Source organism: Heterocephalus glaber, unplaced genomic scaffold, assembly GCF_053883595.1.
Source record: "Heterocephalus glaber isolate CG9 unplaced genomic scaffold, H.glaber_assembly_v1.0 deba00001564, whole genome shotgun sequence".
Taxonomy (NCBI): domain Eukaryota; kingdom Metazoa; phylum Chordata; class Mammalia; order Rodentia; family Bathyergidae; genus Heterocephalus; species Heterocephalus glaber.
Window position 1 is genome coordinate 1,175,448 of NW_028258351.1, and position 24,613 is coordinate 1,200,060.

The 24,613-nt window shown below is 47.8% G+C and overlaps 1 protein-coding gene across 2 annotated transcripts in view; it reads left to right on the top strand.

Moving 5' to 3' along the window:
• The first annotated feature begins 10,242 nt into the window (after positions 1-10,242).
• Ypel2 (yippee like 2) overlaps positions 10,243-24,613 on the top strand; it is a 63,988-nt gene continuing 49,617 nt past the window's right edge. Inside the window, exon 1 of one of the 2 annotated variants that reach the window (XM_004870354.3) lies at positions 10,243-10,410. The gene's annotated coding sequence lies outside the window, so the exon portion shown is untranslated. Of the gene's footprint in view, positions 10,411-10,570; positions 10,734-24,613 lie in introns of those variants that run through there. The other variant, XM_004870355.3, reaches the window with a different exon arrangement.

Sequence of the window (24,613 nt, forward strand, 5' to 3'; positions counted from 1 at the left end):
AACAACAAAAAAAAGAATTTAAAGAAAAAATTAAAAATTTTTTTTTTAAATTTAAAAAAAACAACAAAAAACCCTAACAAAACCAGGCCTTCATATCTGGTTTTAAAATATTTGCTCTTACCCCTTGTGTAGTATTTCCTCACTAACTGACAGTCTAGGCCATTCAGTGGCACTGTAGAGTATGCATGGTGTGACTAAATGGCACTGAGCAAAAGCCAGAAGCCTGGATCCTCATTTGGCACAGGATATCAATTTCCTTAACAGAACCCTGTGGGTAATTATATCTGCTTACCTCATCGGCCTATTTTAAGGGCCAAACCAAAGAATACATGAGAAAATGTCTTTGTAGCCTGAGAAGTGTGAATTGTACTGTGAATACATTTTACTTTTTTGTAGCTTTGTAAGTGTGTATGCGCTAACTGTAAAATGGAATGTATGGCAAAGAGTGGGGGATGCTTCAGGTCAGAAAGCTTAGTAGAAAATTCTGGCAGCTTGAAATCTTCCTTTTTTTTTGAGACAGGTGTCACTAATTAGTTCAAGCTGTCCTTGAACTCACTATATAGCCCAGGCTTGGTTCAAATTCGTGGCAATCTTCCCACCTCAGCCTCCCAAGTGCTGGGATTACAGGCATGTGCCACAAGGCCTGGCTGAAATCCTCTTTTTGAATAGCAGATCTTGGGCTGGGGATGTAGCTCAATGGTAGAGCACTTGGCTACCATGCACCAGACCCTAGGTTTAATCCCCAGCACCCCCAACAAAGTGAAATGAATGGAAGATCCCAAGTTCACGGTCATCACTGGCTGTGCCTATTACCTGGGAGCTTTTTTAAAAAGCACCTGTGCAGGGGTGCAGTGGTGCACACCCAGAGTCCCAACTACTCCGGAGTCTGCGATAAGATAGGCTCTTGCTAGGTAGTTGAGGCTGGCCTTGAACTCACAATATAGCCCAGGCTGGTCTCAAACTCGAGGTGATCCTCCTGCCTCAGCCTCCTGAGTGCTGAGGTTTTAGATGTGTGTCACAGAGGGCCGGCTTAGAATCTGTCTTTATTGATCTAATCTCCATCCAACTCCATAGAGCCCACACAATACCTTCCCTGCACAGGTTGCTCCTCATCCCCTAGAAATTGCCAGGCATTGAACTACCGATATCAATGAGGCTAACAGTCTGGTCGGCTGAGGGAGGACAGCAGGTGATATTATCCTTTGACTTCTGAAGCGAATCAGCTTTCAATTTCCTATAAAGAAGGCAGTGTGATTGTTGACTGTTGCCACAGGGCGTGCCCTCGGGCCAGGGAGGCCAAGCAGGCTCGTTGGGGCGCTACTTTCTCTTGGCTCTCACGTTGTCTGCTCCCTGGGTCTCCGTACCTGGCATCCCACAGCGACACCCTAAATTAGTGAATTAGTACTGCTCAGAGGGAGGAAAGGGCGGAGGATGTAAAAAGAATTAAGGCGTGTTTTTATTTTTTTTGGTACCGGGGATCGAATTCGGGACCTTGTGTTTGCACGGTGCCATTGAGCTAAATCCCCGGCTCTATTTTTATTTTTTTATTTTTTTTGAGTCAGGGTCTTTGAAGACTGGGCTTGAACTAACTCACTATACATTACATAGCCCAGGCTGGCCCCAAACTCATGGCGATCCTCCTGCCTCAGGGTCCCGAATGCTGGAATCACAGGTGTGCGCCCCCACACCTGGTGAAACCCTTTTTCCGGTTACAAAACTCAGATTCCCATACACATTGCTCCCCACACTATTTGGCAGAATTTAGGTTCCAGCCCTGCTAAGAGAGAGTGCTTGTTGGAGGACTGACAGTCCCTGTCCTCTAGGATCTTAAAGCCGCCATGACAAATCCACGAGCTCATTCTGTCGTCCACTGAGACCCCAGCAGTCTCTCTGGGATGCGCCCACGTTCAGCAAGTTTACAAGAGACAAATACTGGATTATGCAGTGACCCAGCATTACCACCAGATGGTGCACTCTCTTCCTGTAAGAAAAACTAAAACCATAAATTACAGGGGAATATCAAAGATACAATTAAGAGAGTTGGGAGTGGTGGGGCACACTTGGAATCCTAGCTTGAGAGACTAAGGTGGGAGGATTGCAAGTTCGAGGCCAGCCTGAGTAATTTAGTGAGCTCCTGCCACCAAAAATGATTAATTAATTAAATTTAATTTTTAAAAAGTGAGTTGGATGATCTTAAAACATACTATAGACCACCAAACTGTAGTAGCTGGATTTATTCAGCCATCTGAGGCAGAATGAAATATCTCAGACTCTGGGTGGATACTTCCGACTGGACTGTGTTGGAGAAAACCTGCTTTTGTCTGTTTTTTTTTAAATTTGTATTAGTATGTTTGTAGTATATAATGATTACACTCATCGTGGGGAGTTGGTATTGTGCAGATATGTCAGAATTCTTTTTACTTCCCTTCTCATCTCTAAGGATTTCTGCTCTTTAGGGATCACTTTTTCATCCCAGACTTTTCTGAAATTTTTCTGATTATGCATTCCTAACAGTAAAACATTATAACTCTGTTTCAAAGGATGTTGGAATCATTTAGAGTCTGTTTTGTTTCATCTTTTTACCAGATCTGACGAAAAGGTTATTGTTCTTAATGAGGAGCACTGCTGACAAAGAGCTTGTGTGAAGTTCAACCTCCCGCATTGGAAGGGTGAAGACTTTTACCACATTTGATGTGGCTGAACATGGCTGGAGGAGCTGGGTGAATTAACTCTCCCTTCTCTCCTCAGAGACGTCACCCTTGGGCTTCCCAGGAATGAGGAAGTTTCTGATGAGTTTGAAAATGACTGCCCCAGAGCCCTGGTGACGCCTCAGTGGCAGCGTGCATGAAGCCCTGGGTTCTGTCCCTGACACTGCCAATGAATAAGTATAAACAAAATAAAATTGGTCAAGATGGAATTTTGTTATAACTAGTGGTAGGATATAAGTAGATCTGAAGGAAAGAAAAATAAAGGAGATCCTATGCCCCGTTTGACTGCTATTTTGAATTACAAGCAAAAGGGATGAAGCCAACAGCACTCAGGAAGCTGAGGCAGGAGGATCACCATGAGTTTGAGGCCAACCTGGGCTACATAGTGAGTCAAGGCCAGCCTGAACTACATAGTGAGACCCTGTCTCAAAAACAAAACAAAACAAAAAACCAAAAAATGGATGAAGTCATGCATGGCACCACACACTGTGATCCCAACTACTTGGGAGGCTGAGGCAGGAGGACTGCAGGTCCAAGGCCAGCCTGGGAAACTTAGTGAGAGCCTGTCTCAATGAATGAATGAATGAATGAACGAATGAATGAATGAAAGAATGATGGGGCTGGGGATGTATGTAGCTCGGTGGTAGAGCTCTTGACTAACATGTGTGAGACCCTGGGTTCAATCCCCACTACTACATGAAAGAGTTACACAAATAAAAGCAAAGTCATCAAGTTGAAGTTTCCTTTGACCATTTCTTTGTTCTGAATATTGTAATGTACATACTATATACAATGTCTCATTAGTAACCAATTCCATTACAGGAACTCAGACATTAAATGAGGAAAGTCTGTTTATCAATTTCTAGAACCTAGAAAGCACCACATGAGCTGGATGTGTTGGAGCACACCTGTAATCCCAGAACTCTGGGAGGCTGAGGCAGGAGGATCACAACATCAAGCCCAGGCTGAGAAATTTAGCAACTTAGTGAGATTGTCTGAAAAGATAGAAAAGGCCTGGGGATGTAGCTCAGTGTGAAGGCCCTGGAGTCAACCCATAGTATGGGGAAGGGGTGGGGTTGGGGGAGAATCGCCAAATGTATATTTTGTGACTTTTTGTTTTTGCAATGCTGGGGATGGAACCCAGGGCCTTGCACAGATTAAAAAAGCCTCTACCTCTGAGCTACAACCCAGCCCCACTATTATTTCTGAGAGGGACCTAGTAAGCTGCCAACACCCTTGATTCTGGGGGAGCGTCTCACTTTGTGAAGCAGTGTGATGTTGGGTGACATTCTGTGGAAAGGGATTGGGCATCTGAGGATAACAGGAGATGAGCAGTTTTACTCTTGGATGGTACAGGAGAAAAAGAGTAAATGGGTGTCTGGAAGCCAGATAGATCAGGGTTCACATTCCAAATCATTAGCTCTTTTTAAACTGGGTGTGCTGGCACACACCCATGATCCCAGCACTCTGGAGGTTGAGGCAGGAGGATTGCCTAGAGTTCAAAACCAGCCTGGACTACACAGTGAGACCCTGTCTCAAAAAACAAAACAAAACACAGGTTCTGGAGGGCTAAGGTACAACTCTTCCCCAGCAACAATCTGCAAAGCACATCACAGCCACTTTCATTGTGAGACCTGAGTGACTCCATTTTAAAGTTTTGGCCCCATTTTAGAGTAAAGGTGGCCTGGACATAAATTCTAGTTCCAAAAAAACCACAAGATACACTTTGGCCACCTGCCTGTGATAATGTCCAGCAGTCCCCTAGCAACTAGCCTAGCGACAGCTAATCGGTAGCTGCCTCAATGTCCCAGATGCTCTTCTCGATGGCCTGCAACAGCTAATCAGTAGTTACCCCAATACCCCAGTATCCCAGATGTTCTTTTTGATGACTTGAGCAGCCATTTGCAGTTCAGCGCGCAAGGCCCAGCCAATTAGGTTTAAACTTTCAAAATTTGCTAAATGCTAGCCAATTGTGTGATTTGCGTGTGATTTAAAACCCCACGCCCTTTTCAAAACCCCGCGCCCTGCTGTAACCTCTATAAAAACCCCTGGTGTTTTAGAGTCAGGGCTCTCAATCTTGACCCGCTGCGTCGGTGACAGTTGAGAGTCCCTGCTGGAGCTTGAATAAACGACCCTCGTGTGTTTGCATCAAAATCGGTTCCTTGGTGGTCTTTGGGGACCTTGCGATCTGGGCACAACATCATGACTGCAAAAGGAAGTACTTAGACAGGGACCAGAGAAAGCACTTTCTGTACAAAAAGAAACAAAGCACTGACTGCTGGGAGGTGGAGCCAGGCTCTCCTCAGTGATGGTGACACAATGTCACAGGACTTCATGATGGTGGTGGCGGGGGACCGGGACAGTGAGGCCTGTGAAGAGCAACCCCTTCCCCCCACGTGTGTTTCCCCACTCGGGCAGAGCTGGATGTCATCCCTGGTGTGGGCCCTGAGGCAGCCTGTGGCCTTTTGCCTTCAGGAAGTTCCCTTCGCTGTGATTTTCTAGAAGCCTCAGGGCTAACACAGTGGCACCTGGCAGCCGCTGGGCCATCTGTCCCAGTGTACTCCTGCCTGTGACCCCTGGGTCCAAGCCCCACGCAGACCTGTAGGGAGGGGCGCTGAGCAGGCTGCCACTGCTGACTGCACTGGGAATGCTGGGTGGTGGGTGATGCAAGGGAGCTCTGAGTAAAGTGCTCTGGGGAGACAGAGAGGGAGGGGGAGGGAGACTCCTCCTCTGAAGAAGAGACATTTGTTCTGATCTTTGCATGGAGTCATGGAGTCATCCGGTGAATGGGCTTTTAGACCAGATGAAGAAAAGAGACCAGAGGGGAGGGAAGTAGGAGAGAGAGGAGAGAACAACATGTCAAATGCAAGACTTTGAGGACAAGGCTGTGACTGTGGGCATACTCATTCATTTGTTTAGCTATTCATTCAACAAGCAGGTATCTGCTGAGGGCCAGGTATTCTTCTTAGCATGGAGGATACAACAGGAAACAAGACAGGCAGGTCCTCGATGGTGCATGGAGTTTACACTTTAGGGTTGGGTGGGGCAGAAAACAAAAATAAATGAACAAGATGATTTCAGAGAATGATATAAACTGGGCAGAAACAAGTCTTTGGCTGGGTGTGGTGGCACACAACTATAATTCTGGCACATTGGGAGGCTGAGTCAGGAGGATTGCAAGTTTGAATACAATCTTGGCAACTTGAGACCCTGTTTCAAAAAAAAGGATATGAGGGTGATCTGGCAGTGACATCTGTCCCCCACTCATCAGATCAACAGGGTGGATCTGACTGATCTGCTGGTGACTAGGCCAGTATCCCCTTCCTCCCTCACAGCTCTGTTTGCATCCCTCCCTCACTTGGACAGTGAGAACAACCTTCCCAGACAGAGGAAGGTCGTCCTCAGTCAAGGGTATATGATTCGCTGGGCTCCCCTGCTAGAACCACCAAACAAATTCTCAAAATAAAAAAATTTAAAAAGGGCTGGGCATGTAGTATGAAGGCCCTGGGTTCAATCCCTAGTACTAGGAGAGAGAGAGAGAGAGAGAGAGAGAGAGAGATTTTATGAAAAAGATAAACTGGGAGAAGGTAGAGAGTACTATGGAGGAAGAAGCATGTAAGATTGTACACGCCTGTAATCCCAGCACTTGGGAGGCTGAGGCAGGAGGATTGCTGTGAGTTCAAGGTTAGCCTGGGCTACATAGCAAGACCCTGTCTCAAGAAAAAAAAAAAGTTGGGCAATCGGGAGGCCTCTCTGGAGGAGGCCTTGACCTGAGAACCACAGAAGAGGCAAAGTATTCCCGGTGGAGCGATGGGAAGGAACCGCAGTGAGCTGGGCCCTCCATATCCACAGCTTTGGTGTAGGTGGAATCAACCAACCACGGATTCATAATAGTCAAGAAAAAACACAGTGTCTGTACTGAACATGTATAGACTTTGTTGTTGTTATTATTCCCTAAACAGTAGCCTAACAATCATTCCTACACCATTTACATTGTACTGGGCATCCTGAGCCATCTAGAAATGATTATTTTTTTGTCTTTTTTGGAGACAGGGTCTTGCTATGTAGTTCAGGCTCCCTTAAACTCACTATGTACCTCAGGCTGGCCTCAAACTCGTGATGATCCTCCTGCCTCAGTTTCCTGAGTGTTAGGATTGCAAGCTTGTGCCACCACACCTGGCTAGAAATGATATAAAGTACACAGGATGATATGCCTAGGGACTTGGGCATGTTTGGTAGCCAGGGGTCCAGGGGAGACCCTGAAGCTGATCTTGGGGTGACTGTACATATGGAACAGGACCAAGCCCGGCACCCCAGGGGGACACAGAAGGCTGGCTTGATTGGAGCGGTGTGATCAACCACAGATGGAAGAGGACCAGGGAGGTGGGCAGGCCTGGTCAGGGGGCCTGCAGGCTGCACAAGTTCATTTCGAAGCAGTGCCACCTGGCTTCAGCACAGGGGACAGATTGGCAGTGGGGAGACCTGCTCAGAGGCTGCTGCTTACACCAAGCAAGAGGCTGAGGTGGCTCTGGCCAGAGTGGCAGGAGTGGAGCCAGATGTGTTCAGACCAAATGCATGAGGGAGAGGCGGTACTGAGGATCAAATGAGAGCCTTGGCACTGAGGTACATGCCCAGCACTTTGTATTTTTTATTCGGAGACAGAGTCTCCCTAAACCATGGAGTTGCCCAGGCTGGGCATGAACTTTCGATATTCCTGCCTCAGCTTCCCGCAGTGTTGAGATCACAGGTATGTGCCACCCCGCCAGGTGCAAATGTGTAAGTCTGAAGTGGCTGCTGATGGGTTGTGAGAGAAGCTGCTGGACAAGACGGCTGTGAAAGTGTTGGGAATGAAGAAATCTGGCTCCACACCGGGGATGGAGTACTGTGTCACTGACAAAGCCACAGATAATCTCTCAGGAACCCCTCACACTGTGCCAAGGTACACGTGCTTCCGGAAGAGCCCTCTGTCGGGCATTTTTTGATGTCTCTCTTGCTGCCTCACGTTTTTTTTTTTGTTTGTTTGTTTTGTCCACCAGGATAAATATCTGCCTACCTCCTTTTTTAAAATTCTTGAGGCAGGCAGCAGAACCACTGAGCTAAATCCCCGGCCCTTTTAAAATTTTTTATTTTGGGTTTTTGAGTTTTTGTTTTATTTTGGAGACAGGGTCTTGCCATATAGTCCAGGCTGGCATCGACCTCATTATATAGCCCAGGTTGGTCTCGAATTCTTGGTGATCCTCCTGCCTCAGCCTCCTAAATGCTGGGATTAGAGGCATGCACCACCTCACCCGGCTCTGCCTATCTCATATCTGCCTATCCTCAACTTTCCTCTGCTCAGAAAGTACTCAGAATATGCGTGCAAGTCAAGCACATCACTGGCATTGAGTAAATGTGTACTAAGGGCAACGAAAGGTGCTTGGTCCAGAGAGGAAGGACAGTAGCTTCTAGTACTTTGTTTGACTTACTCCATTGTTTCACTTCTCCCTTCTCAGCCCACAAAGCTTGGCTCTTTCAGGCTGGGAGGGGAGGAGACATGATGGAGACATGATTGGGCTTAATAAACGTGTTGTTGTTGGCCAGATAATTCCATTGTCCTCGGGCCCTGAGCTTCTGTTGCCTCTTCCCTTCTCTTGCAAACACACAGCAGGCCTGAAGGGGTCCTCAGAGCTCCCTGCCAACCAAGGCACTTGGCTGATCTTCTTTAGCTAACATCTTTTATTTAAACAGGAACAGTAGCCACCAATCTTGTTACATAACCTCCCGGTACCCTAGGTGTTAAACCAATGCGGAATCTACTGTCCAGGAGAGGTGATCTGGCAACACAAATATTCACTAACACAATACTGCAGAAGTGTAACAAGTTTAACTTTCTGGCTCCTTACTTAGAACTTTAGAGCTGGAGAAGACTTGAGAAAGCATCTTATTTCAATTTTATTTATGCAGGGCAGAGGCTTGAACCCAGAGCCTCAGCACACACTAGGCATGCAGTCTACTGGTGATCTACACCTTGAACTCACGGCAATCCTCCTATCTCAGCCTCCCCAGCGCTGGGATTACAGGCATTTGCCACCACAGCTGGCTCCCCCATGCAAAGCAAGGCCTTAGGGAAACAAACTTGCCCAAGAGGCAGATCAGGGCTAGAAACCAAGCTCTTGATAATCTAAAAAATTTTTACATCTTAAAGTAAGGATTAAATGCTAAACCTTTCTTCTTTGTGATTCTTGTCTAAAGGCATTTTTTCATGATTTACTTTCCAAATGAGTCCATTGTAAACAATGACAATACCCTTATTTACACTGAAAGTGAAATTCAAAGACTGATAGCTACTAATATGTATGGGAGGCATTTTTGTAGTTTTTACTAACATTGGGGCTGAATTCAGTTCAGCCATGCAATGTACCCCACATTAACTGGACACAGTTTCTTTGACCAAATACACAATTCGCTGGGTGGAGCTGAGAGGTAAGAGCTGAGCGACCACTCTGGACTTGCCTGCCAACCAGTGTATGGGAGCTGGAGTCTCCGGGCCCCCGGAGCATCTCACATCCTGATAGCTGCTCAATGAAACATGCATTTTCTTCTTTATTTCTCTCTTCCTAAAATGACAGTAATAACACGTGATTTCCTCTGAGAAATGAGGAATTGTTGAACCCATCCGTGGCTGGGCGAAAAGGCTGACCGCTCTCTTCCTTTGCCCTAGCTAGCGTTCTTTATCAAATTGACCTGTTTTCTGGTTGGGAGACTGCCCCACTCCACCCACCTGGTGCCTCCCTAGATTTCCCGACTGCCGGAGCTTATTTTTTAACCTTCTCTTCCTTGAAAAGCACCACCCCACTGACCCAGAACGTGGGCTCCTCCCCTCATGCCACCTTGACCATCCTACTCTCTCCTGGGTTGCCCATCCTCCCTCTAAAAGCCCTGGTAAGCTCGTGGCAATGGGGCCTTCCAAAGCCCCTTTCCTACTTCTAACTCGCCGAAAGACCACCAGCAGGCCAGGGAGAAAAGAGGAGAGCATTTCTCTAGAGCGGAGGGTGGCTGGGTCTGGCGGGACTGGTACAATCTTCTTAAATGCAAGTGCGCCGGGTCTGAGGGCCACTTCTGCGAACTCAGGCTCTGGGTTAGGGACGGTCTGAAGCGCAGGGGGAATTGCTTTCCTGGCTCTCCGGGTAGAAGCAGTACACATCCCGCTGCCCAACCTTGCCCTCTCCCGCTCCCCAGGTTCTGGGAACCCCAACCGTGACCTGGAGACAAATCCTAAATCCAAACTATCAGTCTCCTGCCAGGGTCAGAGCCTACCCATCCTCACGACCCTTCCTCCCCGCCCGCCCGCGGGACCCCGCACCGCTGCACCCAGCCCACCCGAGCCTGGCCAGGACAGGGGTGGGGGTGGGCGGTAGGGGAAGCAGGGGCGGAGTTCCGTCCTCCGCTGATTGGCTCGGCGCGGATGGGCTGCGGCCGCGCCGGGCCAACCCGCGGCGTGTTGCTAGGTGCCGGGCCGAGGGGATAGGCGCGGGGGCGCGTCCGTCACGGGGCAGCCCCCCGGCCCGGCCCGGGAGGGTGGCCGAGTGGCGGCGGCGGCGGCGGCGGAGACTGTGACTTTAAGAGCGCACCGGGATTCCGCGAGCCAGCCGCGCCGTCCTAGGCTGCTGCGCACCCCGCGGAGCCGAACCCGGCGCTGGCCGGACGGGGCGCCTGCTACCGGGTGAGCTTGGCGGGCGCGCGTGGGCGCGGACCCCGGCCCTGCTGTCCCTGCAGCCCGGCTCCCGCGCACAGCGCAGCGCCCCGGGCCCGCGGCGACGCTGGAGAGGTCCTGCGTGGGGTCCCCGCGGGGACCCGGGCGCCGGGGGCGGGCGCCGGGCCACGTGACCGGTTTGTTTACAAACAGCGCGGGGCCGGAGCGAGCTGCGCAGATCCCGGGTTCGGGGCTGGGGAGCGGAGCGAGGACCGGGCGAGTTGGGAAGGAGGACCGGATCGAGGCCCCTTCCTCAGCCGCGTCCCCGCGGGTTTGGACTCCGTGAGGTCGAGGTGGGGGCTTTGGACGTTTTCTGTCCCTGCGTGACGCGGCGTCTCCCTTGGCGACCCTGGGATCTGGGACGCCGTGCAGAGTGGGGGACCGGGCGCCCGCGAAAGTGCTCGGAGCGTATCGCCAGCCCCGGCGCAGGGACCGCAGCGAGGGCCTGCCCGGCGGGGTGCGGCGGCCCCGACCCCATCCCTTCACCTTCACCAGCTTGGCCTCCTGGGTGCCCCCCCCCCCCCCGGCGGCGGGCTTTCTCTCATCCCGGGTTCCCGGGTGGGGGCACCTGTTCCTTGGGACCTCGTTTTCAGGGCGCTGCCCCCTCTGACTTCACTCCGCGCTGTGATAGTTTTGTTTTCCCCCGCTCAGCGGACAGCCGATCCTCCCACATTCGCGCCGCGGCGAATGGCGCACGAAACTGCACCTGAGCCTAGCTGGGGTTTTGCTTTGGGGGCTCCTTGCAGATTTGCTGTCCTTGCAACGTGGGAGGGTCTTTTGAGCGAGTCGGCCTCTGGCGAGGAGAAGGACTCACAAGGCCGCGAGCTGCGTTTTTCCCACCCTCCCTTTTCCTTTTTCCTCTCATCTATTCCAGCAAGATGGGGCTCCGGCTCGCAGAGCATTAGTCAGGAAGGGTAAGGCGCGCAAACGCTGTATCCCACTTCACAAAACGTCAGAGGTGCAAGGAATCCAGGGGATTGAGAAGTGAATTTCCTCACTAGTTCTGCGGTGGGACCTGATGTCACATGCTTGATGCTCTCCAGTGGTCTCTGGGTTCTGTGGCCACAGAACCTGTGACAGCGAGATTGGATTCACCCTTCCCTACCTCCCTTCTACCCAGTCTACCACAGGACCCCGGAGATGGGCCCAGCCTAAGCTCTGTCCTCTGTTCCTCACTTCCTCCACACTTGAGGCTGAGTCTTGCTTCTTGGATGGAGGAACATTTTCAGTCTTCACCCCTGTGATGAGAATAGCTACGAGTTCTTTTCTTCAGGAACAGGCCCAGCCTGAGAAGAGCTGTGTAAACTTATTTGGTACCTTCCTGTGTCCCCAGCTCCATGAGCGGGGGTGGGGGTGGGGGGTGTCTCCAGCAGAATTGGAGTGGGTTCTTGGGTTCATCCCCTTCCTCAATTGGGCTCTGCCTTATCAATTTAGGATTCTGTGACACCATATCTCAGATCAGTCTTGATTATCTCTACTTGAGATCATCAGGAAGCTTGGAGGTAGGGATGGAAAATAGAAAATAAACACCATGTCCAAGAATACTGTTTTTGGGCCGGGGATTTAGCTCAGTGGTTCTGCCACTTGCCTCGCAAGAAGAAGGACCGGAGTTCGATTCCTGGTGCCGGAAAAAAAAAAAAATACTGTTTTTTCCCTCTTCCCTCTAGGAATATGATTTTCAAACTTTTAGTGAGATCCATCATAAGGAATATGTTTTATAGCACTGTACCCAAGTCCACAACTGAAATAAGTTTCAGGAAACATCGTTTACTACTTGCAGTGTGCTCTGCTTAACTTTTTTCTACATTAAAAAAAAAACAACTGCTAGTCATGACTCATTAATTTGATTTCCTAACCAAACAGGTCATGACCCACAGTTAGAGAAACATTGGTTTGTGACAGAGGTCCCCAAACTTAAATATGCGTAAAGATGACCAGCCTGGGTAGTGTTTAAAAATACAGTTTGTAGGGCCACTCCAGAGTTGCTTATTTTCAAGTGGGGCACAGGCTTCTGCATTTTAAATAAGTATCTATGAGGTTGTGATGCAGGTGGCTGATTAGAAACTGATCTGGTAGGAGGTGGTGGCCCTGAACGATGAGCATGAACTTGGATATGAAATGCAGAAGTCAGTGTATGGCCCACCCTCCAAGCCCAGGGTCACTCAGCTGCTGATCACACTAAGCTTGGGTTTTGAAAAGTCTAGGGGCACAGGATGGTTTGTTTTCAGCTGGCATGAAGCAGTTGGTGGTGAGAGACTGGCAGCCCTCTCTTCCTGCGCGCCCCCCCCCCGCCCCCATGGGCTGAGGGCTACTGCTCACTGCTCTGTGCAGCTAGATGTTTCTAGGTGCATGGGGGCTGGGCTGGGAGCTGTGCTCTTGAGTTGCTGTTCTGGTCACAGATGATTTGAGTTTTCGTTGGCATAATGATGTTAATGGTTTTGAGGCAGCAGCTCAGTCATTGTTCCCCAGGGGACTAACAATTGGCCTGCAGAAGAAAGGGTTGATTTTATTTAACATCTGGACTGTGTAGCCCCAGGGGAAAGCCAGGCTGGTGGTTTTGTTTTTATTTGGGGGGTAGGGGAGTCAGGGCTTGTCTGTCATCAGATGTTAATAAGACACAAGTTCCCACGTTTGGTTGCCGACTTAGCTTTGGTCTCAGACAGCATAGCTCCTGTGTGCAGGTGGATCTTGTTAGTCATCCAGCTTCTGATGCTGTTACCTCTGCCTTCAAGCATAGACATATATACACCTGATGCAGCCACACATTTGATTTCTTCCCCTCTTATTGTGTCCAAACATGTTGGTAGAAGAAATTTCTTTGGATTAATCAAAGGTGCAATTTAGTTTCAAAAAGGTCTCAATATTCCAAATGCAAAATCAACTATGTTCCTTTTTGCCAAAGGTATGCCTTCTGTGGGAACATTCACTGTGGGACTGTGTAGTAAGTTAACTTTAATAAGTTCAATTTGGCCAACAGCTCATACTCAGAATGTTTAGTGTGAGCATATGGAAAGCCGGAGAGCAACGGAAGCATGGCAAGAGATAGGATATCCTAAGATAGGAAAAGCAAAGGGAAGAGATGTTCAGGTGAGATGCAAATGAAGGATCAGGACCCGGTCCCTTTTTTTTTTTTTGGTACCAGGGATCGAACTCGGGACCTTGGGCTTGCAAGGCTGGTGCCGGAACCACTGAGCTAAATCCCCGGCCCTAGGACCCATTCCCTTTGGAAATTAACTCAGGATTTCCCTGGGGACCATCCGCTAAACCAGTAAGCTCAGACAAGCTCTGGAAAAAATGAAGAGGCCATCGTTTCAGATGTTGGCCTGCCCGGGATGGAAACCCAGCCAGGACCTGTGGGCTAAAGGGTTTTGTTAGAGTTGACAGTTTTCAGTGTATTGTGCTTAACAAAAGGCAATGCGCACCGGAGTCTGTCAAGGATTGCACCTGCCTGAATTTCCCTGGGAGCTGTGGCTTCAGCTCTGGAGGGCTTAAAGTAAGTCCAAGTCTGCTGCTCTCCTGTTTAGTTTCCCAGCGGTCTCCCCTGCCCTTCAGATGTGATCCAGCCCCTTTCTCTGGAGGCTGTGTACTGGCTGCCTCCCTCACCCGGCTTCTCCATCTTCCTCTCCCAGCCATCTCCACCTGGACTGCCTGGCTTCTCCGAGGCAGCTACACAGAGGGGCCTTCCTGGGGTTTCTGGAACATGTTGTGCGCACGTGGTCACAGGGTCTTTCTCTGTTAGTCCCTCTTCCCAGATGCCCCTTTCCAATTTGTGTGTGACTGACTTCTCACTTTTTCTAGAGGATACTGCCCCCTAGCCCTCGCTTTGACTTTATTTTTTTCCAGAGCACTTGAACATTATCCAAAACATGTTGTCTACTTGTTTAGTGGTACAGAGGACTGAGAGCTTTCCTGAGTTGCCCAGTGCTGACAGTAATTAGCACTGAGTGGCACTGGGTAAAATACCTGTTGGTTGAATGAATGAATGATCAAGAGAGCCAAAGTTTAAAGTTTCTAGAGTAGAAATAATACTATTTCTAAGGGAGGAAGAGGAAAAAATGGTTGCTTTCTCCTTTTTTCCAGGGTTAAGACAGAATTCCCTAATCCCATCACTTTGGGAGGCTGAGACAGAAGAACTGCAAATTTGAGCCCAGCCTGGACAGTTTGGTGACTTAGTGAGACCCTTGTCTCAAACTAAAAAATGGGAAAAAGGGTAGGGAGGTAGGTCAGTGTGAAGGCCCTGGGTTTTAATACCAGTTAAAAAAAAGTATTCTCAGAATCACTTTCTTTTGCAACTTCTGCTTTTCACAGGATTTTCCATCCCTTTATTTCATTTATAGGTTGCTCTACTGTTATCTTGTTGTAATAAACATTTCTTTCCTCCTCCACTGACCTTAATCTAGGCTGCTCCAGTCCCTCCAGACAAACATTAGCATTTCTGTCAGTAATCACATTTCTTTAATACCAGGAGCCCGGAGGGTAGGGCCAAGAGCCTGGGCTTTGGAATCAGAAAGAACTGGATAATTAGCTCTGTGACCTTGAGCAATCTCAAATTCTCCAAGCCTTTGTTCCTTATTTGTAAAATGGGACTAATAATAGTCCCTATCACCTAGGATTTATGGGAGGATTAAATGAGAGAATGCTGGGGAAACCAGGCACAGAGCCTGGCACATAAGAAGCACTCATGCTGGCTTTTAATAACAGCACCTAATAATAATAGAATTTCCTCCATTCTGAATCTGTCGATTTGGGAATGGGCAGGCAGGTGATGGTATCAAATCTTAAATTAGTATAAGTTAAGCGAAGACCAGATAGGACACTTAAATCTATCAGAACTACCGCCCAGCTCTTAACAAACACCCTTTTGGAAGAAATAATTATGAAACTTGCTTCTCTGGCCATTCTTGGTTTTATCCTTGATTAACCTGGGTTAACAGAAAGCTACATACTTAGGCCATATTATTTCCAAGTCTCCAGAATTTTTTTACTGAGACAAACTTGGATGTTGGTTGTTCACTTTCATAGGAGGACAGTCAGAAATAGCTCTATATACTTTGTTTCTTTCTCTTTTTGGGGGGCTTTTTTGAGAAAGGATCTTGCTATATAGTTCAGGCTGGCCTTGAACTCACTACGTAGCTCAGGCTGGTCTCGAACTTGTACCAATCCTCCTTTCTCAGCCTTACGAGTGCTGGGATTACATGCATATGCCACCATACCTAGCTCTATATACCTTGTTTCTATAGTTTTTATAAAGTCGTCCCCCCCCCACTGGGAATTGAACTCAGAACCTTGTGCTTGCCAGGCAGGCTCGGCGCTGCTAAGCTACATCCCTGGCCCTTTATAAAGATTTATATTATTGAAGACTTTAGCTCCTCTAATAAGTTTATGGGCACTGGGCATGATAGTGTATGCTGTAATCCCAGCTACTTGGAAAGCTAAGGCAGGAGGATAGCAACCAGCCTGGGCGACTTGGTGAGACCCTGTCTCAAAAAGTAAAATAAAAAGGACTAGGCATATAGCTCAGAATTGGTCTAGCTTGTGCAAGGCCCTGGGATCAGTCCCCAGGACTGCAAAAATAGCAAAGTTCATGGGAGAAATTCTTTCAAAACATAGTGCCAGGAAAAGCTTGCCTCTCCCAGGGAGCTGGTATGCTTTTTCTTTGTGGACAATTGGAAATTTATAACTGCTCATATTTCTCTTTTTGTTTTGGGTTTCAGGAGGTACAAAGCCAAATTTGTGGCTTGACTTTTAGTAACTGTATAGCGCCCTGCATCTAAGTTTTTCCAGTGTTAACCTTATACTTTTTAATTTCTGTAATTTTTTTTTTCTTTTACCAGACTTCACATTGGGCTATATCCCTAGCCCCTTTTTAATTTTTAAGATGGGTCTTGCTAAGTCACTGAGTTGCCCAGGGTTGATAATGAACTTGCAATTCTCCTGCCTCAGCCTCTATTTCAAGTGAATGACTTGTAACTTAGCCACAAGCTGAGTATATGCTGGATTGGGCACTAAAATCCATGTAGGTGTTTCATTTTAGAGATTTGAACCCTGAGACTCTGAGATGGGCAAAAAGGGCTTCCTGGCCACACAGCACTCCTTCAAGCAAAACACAGACACTAGACCATCCCTTTTGTTCCTCAGGCCATCCAGGTTCCTGTAGCCCAGATGGAGCAACCCCTGTCTCCTGAGAGAGGACAATTGGCCCTGCCCCATGGTCTAGAGAATGTGATGTGTCCAGACTTGATGGCAGTGATGGCAAACTAGATTGCCAGCTCAGGATGAAGTTAGTTTCTAGTATCCAGAGTCCCCTGGCTGCATCTCCCTGGGAAAAGAAGGTTTGGCGAACAGGTGGCAGCTGGGTGCCACTGGGGGCTCAGATAAGGTCCTCGGTGTAAACAGTGGCTGGGCATCCTTTAGTTTTTTTGTTGTCATTTTTTGTGTTTTAAAACAGGGTTTCGTCATGTATCCCAGGCTGCCCTCAAACTTGAAATGATCCTGCTGCCTCAGCCTCCTAAATGCTGGGACTACAAGTGTGTGCTACCATGCCCAGCTTTATTTTGTTTTGACCTGATTAAAATTTAGTTCTGGGAGATACTGAGCTACCTAATGACCTGCTTTGTTTTCTGTTTGGGAGTATTGTACCTGGGGCAAGGGTGCAGTGTAGGCTTGAGCAACATGTCACCACTCATGAATATTTTGATTCCTATTTTGAATTAGAGAAGAGAAACCTCTGGCCTAGGCTTAATTTATTTTCCAGGGTAATAATTAGAGGTCCATAATTTTTTTTTTTGGTACCGGCGATCGAACTCAGGATCTTGTGCTTTTGAGGCAGGCAGTGGAACCACTGAGCTAAATCCCCAGCCCTCCAGGGTAATAATTATTTGATGGCTAATAAAGCCTTTGGGAAATAGAGGTGGATTAAGATACAGACCCTACCCCAGACCCTACCCTAAGAGCACAGCCTCTGATCAGGGCAATAGAAGCATATGTATAAATAAGCAAAGTGAAAGACTCCTTACAGGAAGGATGTGGGGATTTGGGGGGATGGACCTGTGAAGAGTGAAGAGGAATTCAGTGTGCAGGAACACTCTAGGGAAATTGGACCCACAGAGGTTTGGATGTGAGGGGACAGACAGACGAGGGAGTCTACTGGGCCCTGAGATGGAGAGAGTGGACTTGGGGCAGTGCTTGGCTACTGCTGTGGTTTGGAGCTCCTCTGTGGAAGTAGACTGACTCTTGCTTACAGTAGAACTCTTTAGGATGAAGAGCTGGGAACATGAGCTAATTGTTGTGGATTAAAAAGTGTCCTCAAACCAGGCATGGTGGCGTAGGCTGGGAATCTCAGCACTTTGGGAGCCCGAGCAAGGAGGATCCAAGTACAAGTGACAAAGTGAGAACCTGTTTCCAAATAAATAAAAGGCCAGGGTGCCATTGGGTTTGATCCCTAGCTCACACATACGCAAAGTGTCCTCTAGTTAGGTGTGGTGGTATAGGCTTATAATCCCAGCTCCTTGTGAGTCTGAGGCAGGAAGATCACAAATTTATTTTGTTTTGTTTTGTTTTGGTACCGGGGATCGAACTCTGGTCCTTGAGCTTTCAAGACAGGTGGCATAACCACTGAGCTAAATCCCCAGCCCCTACAAATTTGTTTTTTTTGATTGGTGAAGGTCACAAGTTTGAGCCCCACCTGGGCAATTTAAGGAGACCCTGCCTCCATGAAAATTTAAAAGGGGGCTGGGATGCAGCTTAGTGATAGAGCACTTGCCGGTTTGAGGCCCTGGGTTCAAATCCCCAGTTGTGTAGGTAGGTGGGTGTGTGTGTCCTCAAAAGGAGACCATGTCAGCCAGGCGTGGGTGTACACATCTATGATCCCAGCACTTGGGAGACTAAGACAGAAGTTCCTGCAAGTTTGAGGCCAATCTGGTCTTCTTAGTGAGCTCAAAGCCAGCCTGTCTCAAAAAGCAACAAAACAAAACAACAAAGACCCAAAATACATACAACCCCCAAAACAAACAAACATGCATAAAACTTGAGATAATCTTGAACCTGGCTGCTATGAGACTTCCTCAGCCTAATCAGAGGCCTGCAAAATTATAATTTTCAGAATGGGGACTCTAATAAAAACAGTGGTGTTCTGTCTAACCCCCAATATATTTCCTGGGTTTTTTCCCCTCCTTTGCATTTTCTTTTTTTTTCAGTGCTGGGGATTAAACTCTGAGCCTTTTCACTAAATTACAGCCACACTTCATTTTTTATTTTGACATAGGGTCTTTAAATTGCCTAGGCTGGGCTGGAACTTGTGATCCTCCTGCCTCAGCCTCAGAGGGCTGGGATTATAGGTGGGTCTGGCCACGCCCACCTCCCCTGCATCTCTATAAGGTAGCCAACTCCACCTTAGGCCACAAGGAGTTCTGGAAACTGCAGAGGGCTCCCTCTGAACTGACTCACTGCCAAGTGGACCTTACAGTAGGAATGAATTCTCTTTCAGTATTTGCTGAATCAATGGTATGTACATATACTCTGTAAGCCTAAATTAAACCGAGCTTTTTGTTTTGCTCATGAGGTTTAGTTTGTTTTCTGTAGGATTTGAGGGGAAAAGTCATCCTGTGCAGCTTTAGAGCCAATAACTCCATTAACAAGAACCAAAAACTAGCACTTTTTTTGTCCCTAATCTGTTGTCCTTCTTCCTTTATTTTCTTCCCACCTGTGTTGTCTCTCATTTCTGCAATTTTTCTGAGACAAGGTCTATGCTATGTGTTCCAGTCTGGCCTTGAACTCACTGTGTATCCAAAGCTGGCCTCGAACTCGTGGAAATCCTCTTGCCTCAGCTTTTTGAGTGCTGGGACTACAGGCGTGCACCACCGTGTCCAGCCTCTCATTTCTGCAACTTAATGTTGAAGCATTGAGTGTGATAGAGGTTTTCTTTTCTTTTTTTTTTTTCCTTCAGTACTGGGGATTGAACTCAGGACCTTGCGCTTGCTAGGCAGGCGAGGCACCACTGAACTACATCCCCAGCCCTTTTGGGGTTTCTTGAGACAGGGTCTCCATATGTAGTTTGGGCTGTCCTTGAATTTGCTATGTCACCCAGGCTGGCCTTGAACTTCCAGCGATCCTCTTGCCTCAACCTCCCAGAGCACTGGGGTTAGAGGCAAGTGCCGCCACACCTGGCTTGTTTTGGGTTTTTGAGACGGGATCCAGGCTGACTTGGAACACCCTCTTCTTTCTACCTCAGCCTCTTGGGTGCTGGGATTACAGGCATAAGCTAGCCGATGGGCCTGGGAGCTGGGGTGATGGTGTTTTAAGGAAATCTGACATCTTGGTTTTGCTTTATAGTTAGTTAATTTAAACCAGTGGTAGTGACACATCGGGCTATTGGTATCATTGAAAGCTCTGAAAGGTTTGTTATCACTGATTTAGACTTTCCCTTTCTGCTCCAGCACCCGGGATAAACTTCCCCAGGCTCCCCCTCTGGCTTCAGGGGCTGGGAGAGATTTAAATCTGGTGCAGTACTAGTCTTTTTTTTTTTGTACTGGGGATCGAACTCAGTACCTTGTGGTTGCAAGGCAGGCAGTGGATTACTGGTCTTTTCTAGCTGTGTGACCTTAGGCAAATTGTCTTCTCTTGTACCTGTTTCTCATCTAGAAAACTGGGTTGTTGTGAAGTTATGTGGGTTTTTGTTTGTTTGGCTCTTGCTGAATTATCTGGGGTGGCCGTGAACTTGGAATCCTTCTGCCTCAGCTTCTAGAGTAGCTGGGATTGCAGGTATGTATCATCATGCCTACCTGATTATTTTATATTTTATTTTTTGAGACAGGGTCTTGCTATGTAGTTCTGGCTGGCCTTGAACTCACAGTGATCCTCCTGCCTCAGCCTTCCAAGTGCTGAGATTATATGTGTATACCACCACGCCCAGCCTTTTAAAGTTTTTGAGACAAGATCTCACTGTGTAGTTCAGGCTGGTCTCAAACTCTTGGTGAACTTCCTGCCTCAGTCTCCCAAGTGCTGGGATTACAGGAGTGCGCCACCACACCCAGCAATAGTTTAATAATTTCTAAAACAAAAATGCATCCATCTTTGGGGATGGTGATGACTGGATATTTAGACAGACGGCCATCCTTTTGAAAGTGCTTCTTTCCATTTTTACTATTGAATTTTAAAAAGTTCAGTTTCCAAATTCCAGTTGTGGAAAGGCAGGGAGCCCAACCACAGATGGCAGAGCCTAGGAATTTTGGATTCATTTGAATTGGGAGATGAAAGCCAGAAACCCAAAGGCACGGCCGACAGCTGAGCAGCAGGATTGCAAGGCAGGTTTGGGACTGATGGTTTGTAGTTAATTGGGACCCTAGGTGGGCCCTGGGAGACCGGCCAATAAAGAGAAATCAAGGTCACACAGTGTCCAGGGTTCAGAATACACCCTTGTGTTCTGCAGATACTTGAGTTTGGGATACACATACAATTAAATCATCATCTAAGTAAAGGTAAAAAGGGAGCTGTTGATAGTGCTAAGTGTGTAGAATGGAGCTGACTTAGTAGGGGATCGTGGGTCAGGATTCCCTGGTGAGATCCCTTCTGAAGATAGGCTTTATCACTTGGTTTGTGAGTCCTTGTTTTCTTCATCTTCTCAGTAGCTATTTTTCATTGTAATTCAAGTATTAGCCCTGTCTGGGGGGAGAGAAATGGATCAAATCCCTTTATGGGTCACAGATCGGGGTAAAATCGTTGTTGCTCTCTTTTAACCGGGATTCTCATCTCTGAACATGATCAGATACAATAGGAAGGACTGATGGTGAGGAGAAGGTTGGTAACCCTCCGGCCGCAGGCACAGGGCAGGTATGGGCCTTCCCGGGGGAGTAGAGGCAGGGCTGAGGGAAGTTTCTTTTCTCTTTTCTTTTCTTTCTTCCTTTCTTTCTTGTCTCACTATGTAGTTCAGGCTGGCCTCAACTTCATGGTGATGCTCCTGCCTCAGCCTCCCCAGTGCTGGGATTACAGATGTGTGCCACCACACCTGGCCTCTCCTTCTTTTTTCTTAGTCTGGTCTAGAGAAGCAGTGCAGACCACCCTGGGGTTTTGTGGGAGCATGCTGGGAGAAGGCCCCTGAGCTGGAAGTCTGGAGTTCTCCAGCAGTCCATAGGCGCAGCCATCCAGGCAGGCTCACCTGGGAGGACGCCCCAGCGGAGGCAGAATCAAAAGCACATCTGCTCTCAGGCATCCACGAGTTACAGCTGCAGCCGTGCTAATGCTGAGTTTCAGTACTACCCACTTCAGTGAGGTGGCTTCAAGAGTTTATTTTTCAGGCTTGTTATTGGTGTATCCCATGTAATGGTCAGAATTAGATTTTTTTTTAAATGTACTGGATAGTGGAAAATAAGGAGATTTAAGAAAAAAATGTCAGCTTTACATGGCAGCATGGTTTTTGTTTTTATTTTTGCTTTTGGAGACAGGGTATCTCTATATAGTCCAGGCTGGTCTTGAACTTGCTGTGTTCAAGGCAAGAACTTGCGATCCTCCTGTCTCAGCCTCCTGAGTGCTGGCACCATGCTTGGCTGAGGGTCACTCATTTTACTTAGTTAATTTTTTTTTTTTTTGGTACCCGGGATCGAACCTCGGGTCCTTATGCTTGCAAGGCAAATGGCGGAACCACTGAGCTAAATCCCCGGCCCCTCAGTTAATATTTTTAAAGAATTTGGGGAATTGTGAGGGGTGGGCCATAAAGTTGGGCTGTGACTGGACCTTCTCAGTCTAGTGGGGACACAGACTCATGGACAGAGTCAGAAAATGCAATTCCAGACAAAGATGCAGTTTTCTGTATGCTGGGAGAAGGGGCCACCAGCTCCGCTTGGAGTCTTATTTGAGGTTGGTGGTAAGGGACGAGGAGGCATTTGCTAGGCACACGAGATGGCTGAGACAACCAGAGCAAAAGTCCAGGGTAGCGACTGACTCATCTGGGAGAAGCAGGTTTGCAGCAGACTTGGGAGGCCACCTGGCTAGGACAGCTGGGCCGCGGGTCTTTTTTTGGGGGAAGCAAAACATTCATTGGTACATTTTAGATATACACAATGACAACACTCATCGTAGGGAGTTCGCACCTGACGGGATATATCCTGCCCCTTCCCTTTTTCCCATTACCCCTCCTCTTGGCCCTCTGTCCCTCCCTATGTATAAAAGCTTTGTTTCTATTTTTTCCTTCTATTTTCATTTTGTTTTCTTGTCCCTTCCTTCCTTTCTCCCTTCCTCCTCTCTTGTTCCCCTTCCCAATTAAACATTTTCCTCCCATTGCCCAATATCTATTATACATTTTAGTCCTTATTTCCACTTTTGATTTTTCACACCAGAGAAACAATGTGGACGGTATTTAAACATGTGTCCGATTGATTTCACTTAAAACTGTGATCTCAAGGTGCACCTATTTAGCTATAAATGTCTCAAGCTTATCCCCCCCCCCCTTTTTTTTGTTACCAGGGATCAAATTTGGGTCCTTGCGTGCACTTGTCGGGCAGGTGATGGCATCACTGAGCTAAATCCCCGGCCCAGTTTATCCTTCTTTATGGCAGAGTAGTGCTCCATTGTATAAAAAACCTACATCTTCTTTATCTATTCCTCCCTTGATGGGCATTTGGGCTGTTGCCTGTTTCCAAGATTTAGCTATTACAGATTGTTGGGCCCTGGCTTTTGACTGGTTGGCTCATGTTCTGGAGGCCACTAGGAAGCCACCAGAGGCTTTGAAACATGAGAGAGAGAGGTGATCCAATTGTGTTTTATAAGTAGGATCCTAGGATCTAGAATGGCCGGAGAGCTGAGAGCTGAGTCCAGGCCTAGTCTGTTAGGAGTGGCATAGTCCATGGGGACAGAGGATGGAGCTTGAAGTGCTACCGTGACTGTGACGATGGCATAGGAGTGGGTTAAGCAGAACCAGCTGGGCATGGTGGTGTACTCTTATAATCCCAGTACTCGGGAGGCTGAGGCAGGAGGATCACCTCAAGTTTGAGGCCAGCCTGGGCTCCATAGTGAGTTCAGGGCCAGCCTGAACTACATAGTGAGACCCTGACTCAGAAAAGAAAAGCAGAACCAATTGTCCCAATTGTGTAGGAGACAAATGAAATGCCATCTAAAAGGGAGACAGAGGAGAGGGTATTTCCTTCTTGGGCAGCTGGACCTTCATGAAGGAAGTAAAGGTGGGGTAAAGGTGATGAGAGGAAGAGAAAAATGATGTTGGTTTATCCCTTTTTTTTTTTTAAATCAGAAACTTTTTCTCCTCCAGTGCTGGGAATCGAACCTAGGGCCTCACACATGTGAGCCAAGTGCTCTATCCACAAGCTACACCTCCAGTGCATCCCTTTGGCTCTGGATGTACCAAAGGATCACCATTGGAGATCGCTTGAAGCACCTACCAGGAGCTCAGTGGAAGAGTCCTTTAGAGACAGGGTCACAAGAGTCAAGCTGGAGAGGCTGAGAGGAGAATGCCTAGGGAAGCAAGCAGGCAGGGCTCCAGGCGGAAGACAAAGGATGGAGACTGAGCCTTGGAGAGATAGAAGACCTGGGAGAAGCAGTATAAAGACCATTAGGTGCACGGTGGCCAGAGGTGTTAGTGTACAGTATTAGTGTTTGGACTTGGCATGTTGGAGCTGCCCATATTTTTGTTATTCAGGATCCTGTTGTGATTGATGACGCTCAGGAGGCATTGCTGGAAGGCACCGGGGTGCTGCTATTCCTCTCAAGAATTTGTAGTATCCCTAGGTCCAGCAAGACCATGGGAAGTCCTTGTTCTTGGCCTGCCCTGGTCCCTCTTCCCTAAGTGCACTTTGGTGTTTGTCACATTATTTTCATAGAGAGGCCCTCCAAGGAACAGTCATGCAAGACGGTTACGTGGTAGGAACGCTTGGGACATTCTGGGGCTCTTGAATACTAGATTGTTTATTGTCTCCTCTACGGCCACCCCCAGGAAAATTTCTCTCAAAACCTGCATCCTGAATGACCAAGGTGCTTTTATTTCATAGGGAATATAAACCTTGTGATATTTTCTCTTTTTCCCTGATTACTAGGAGTTCAAAGCCAAATTCACAGCTGAACTCCAGTAATTATTTAGCAGTGTGACAGCATACATTTCTCTGTCCAAATTCTCCATTTGTTCTTGATTTTAGAATCTACCTTAATTTCTTAGTCTATTATAAAACTTACT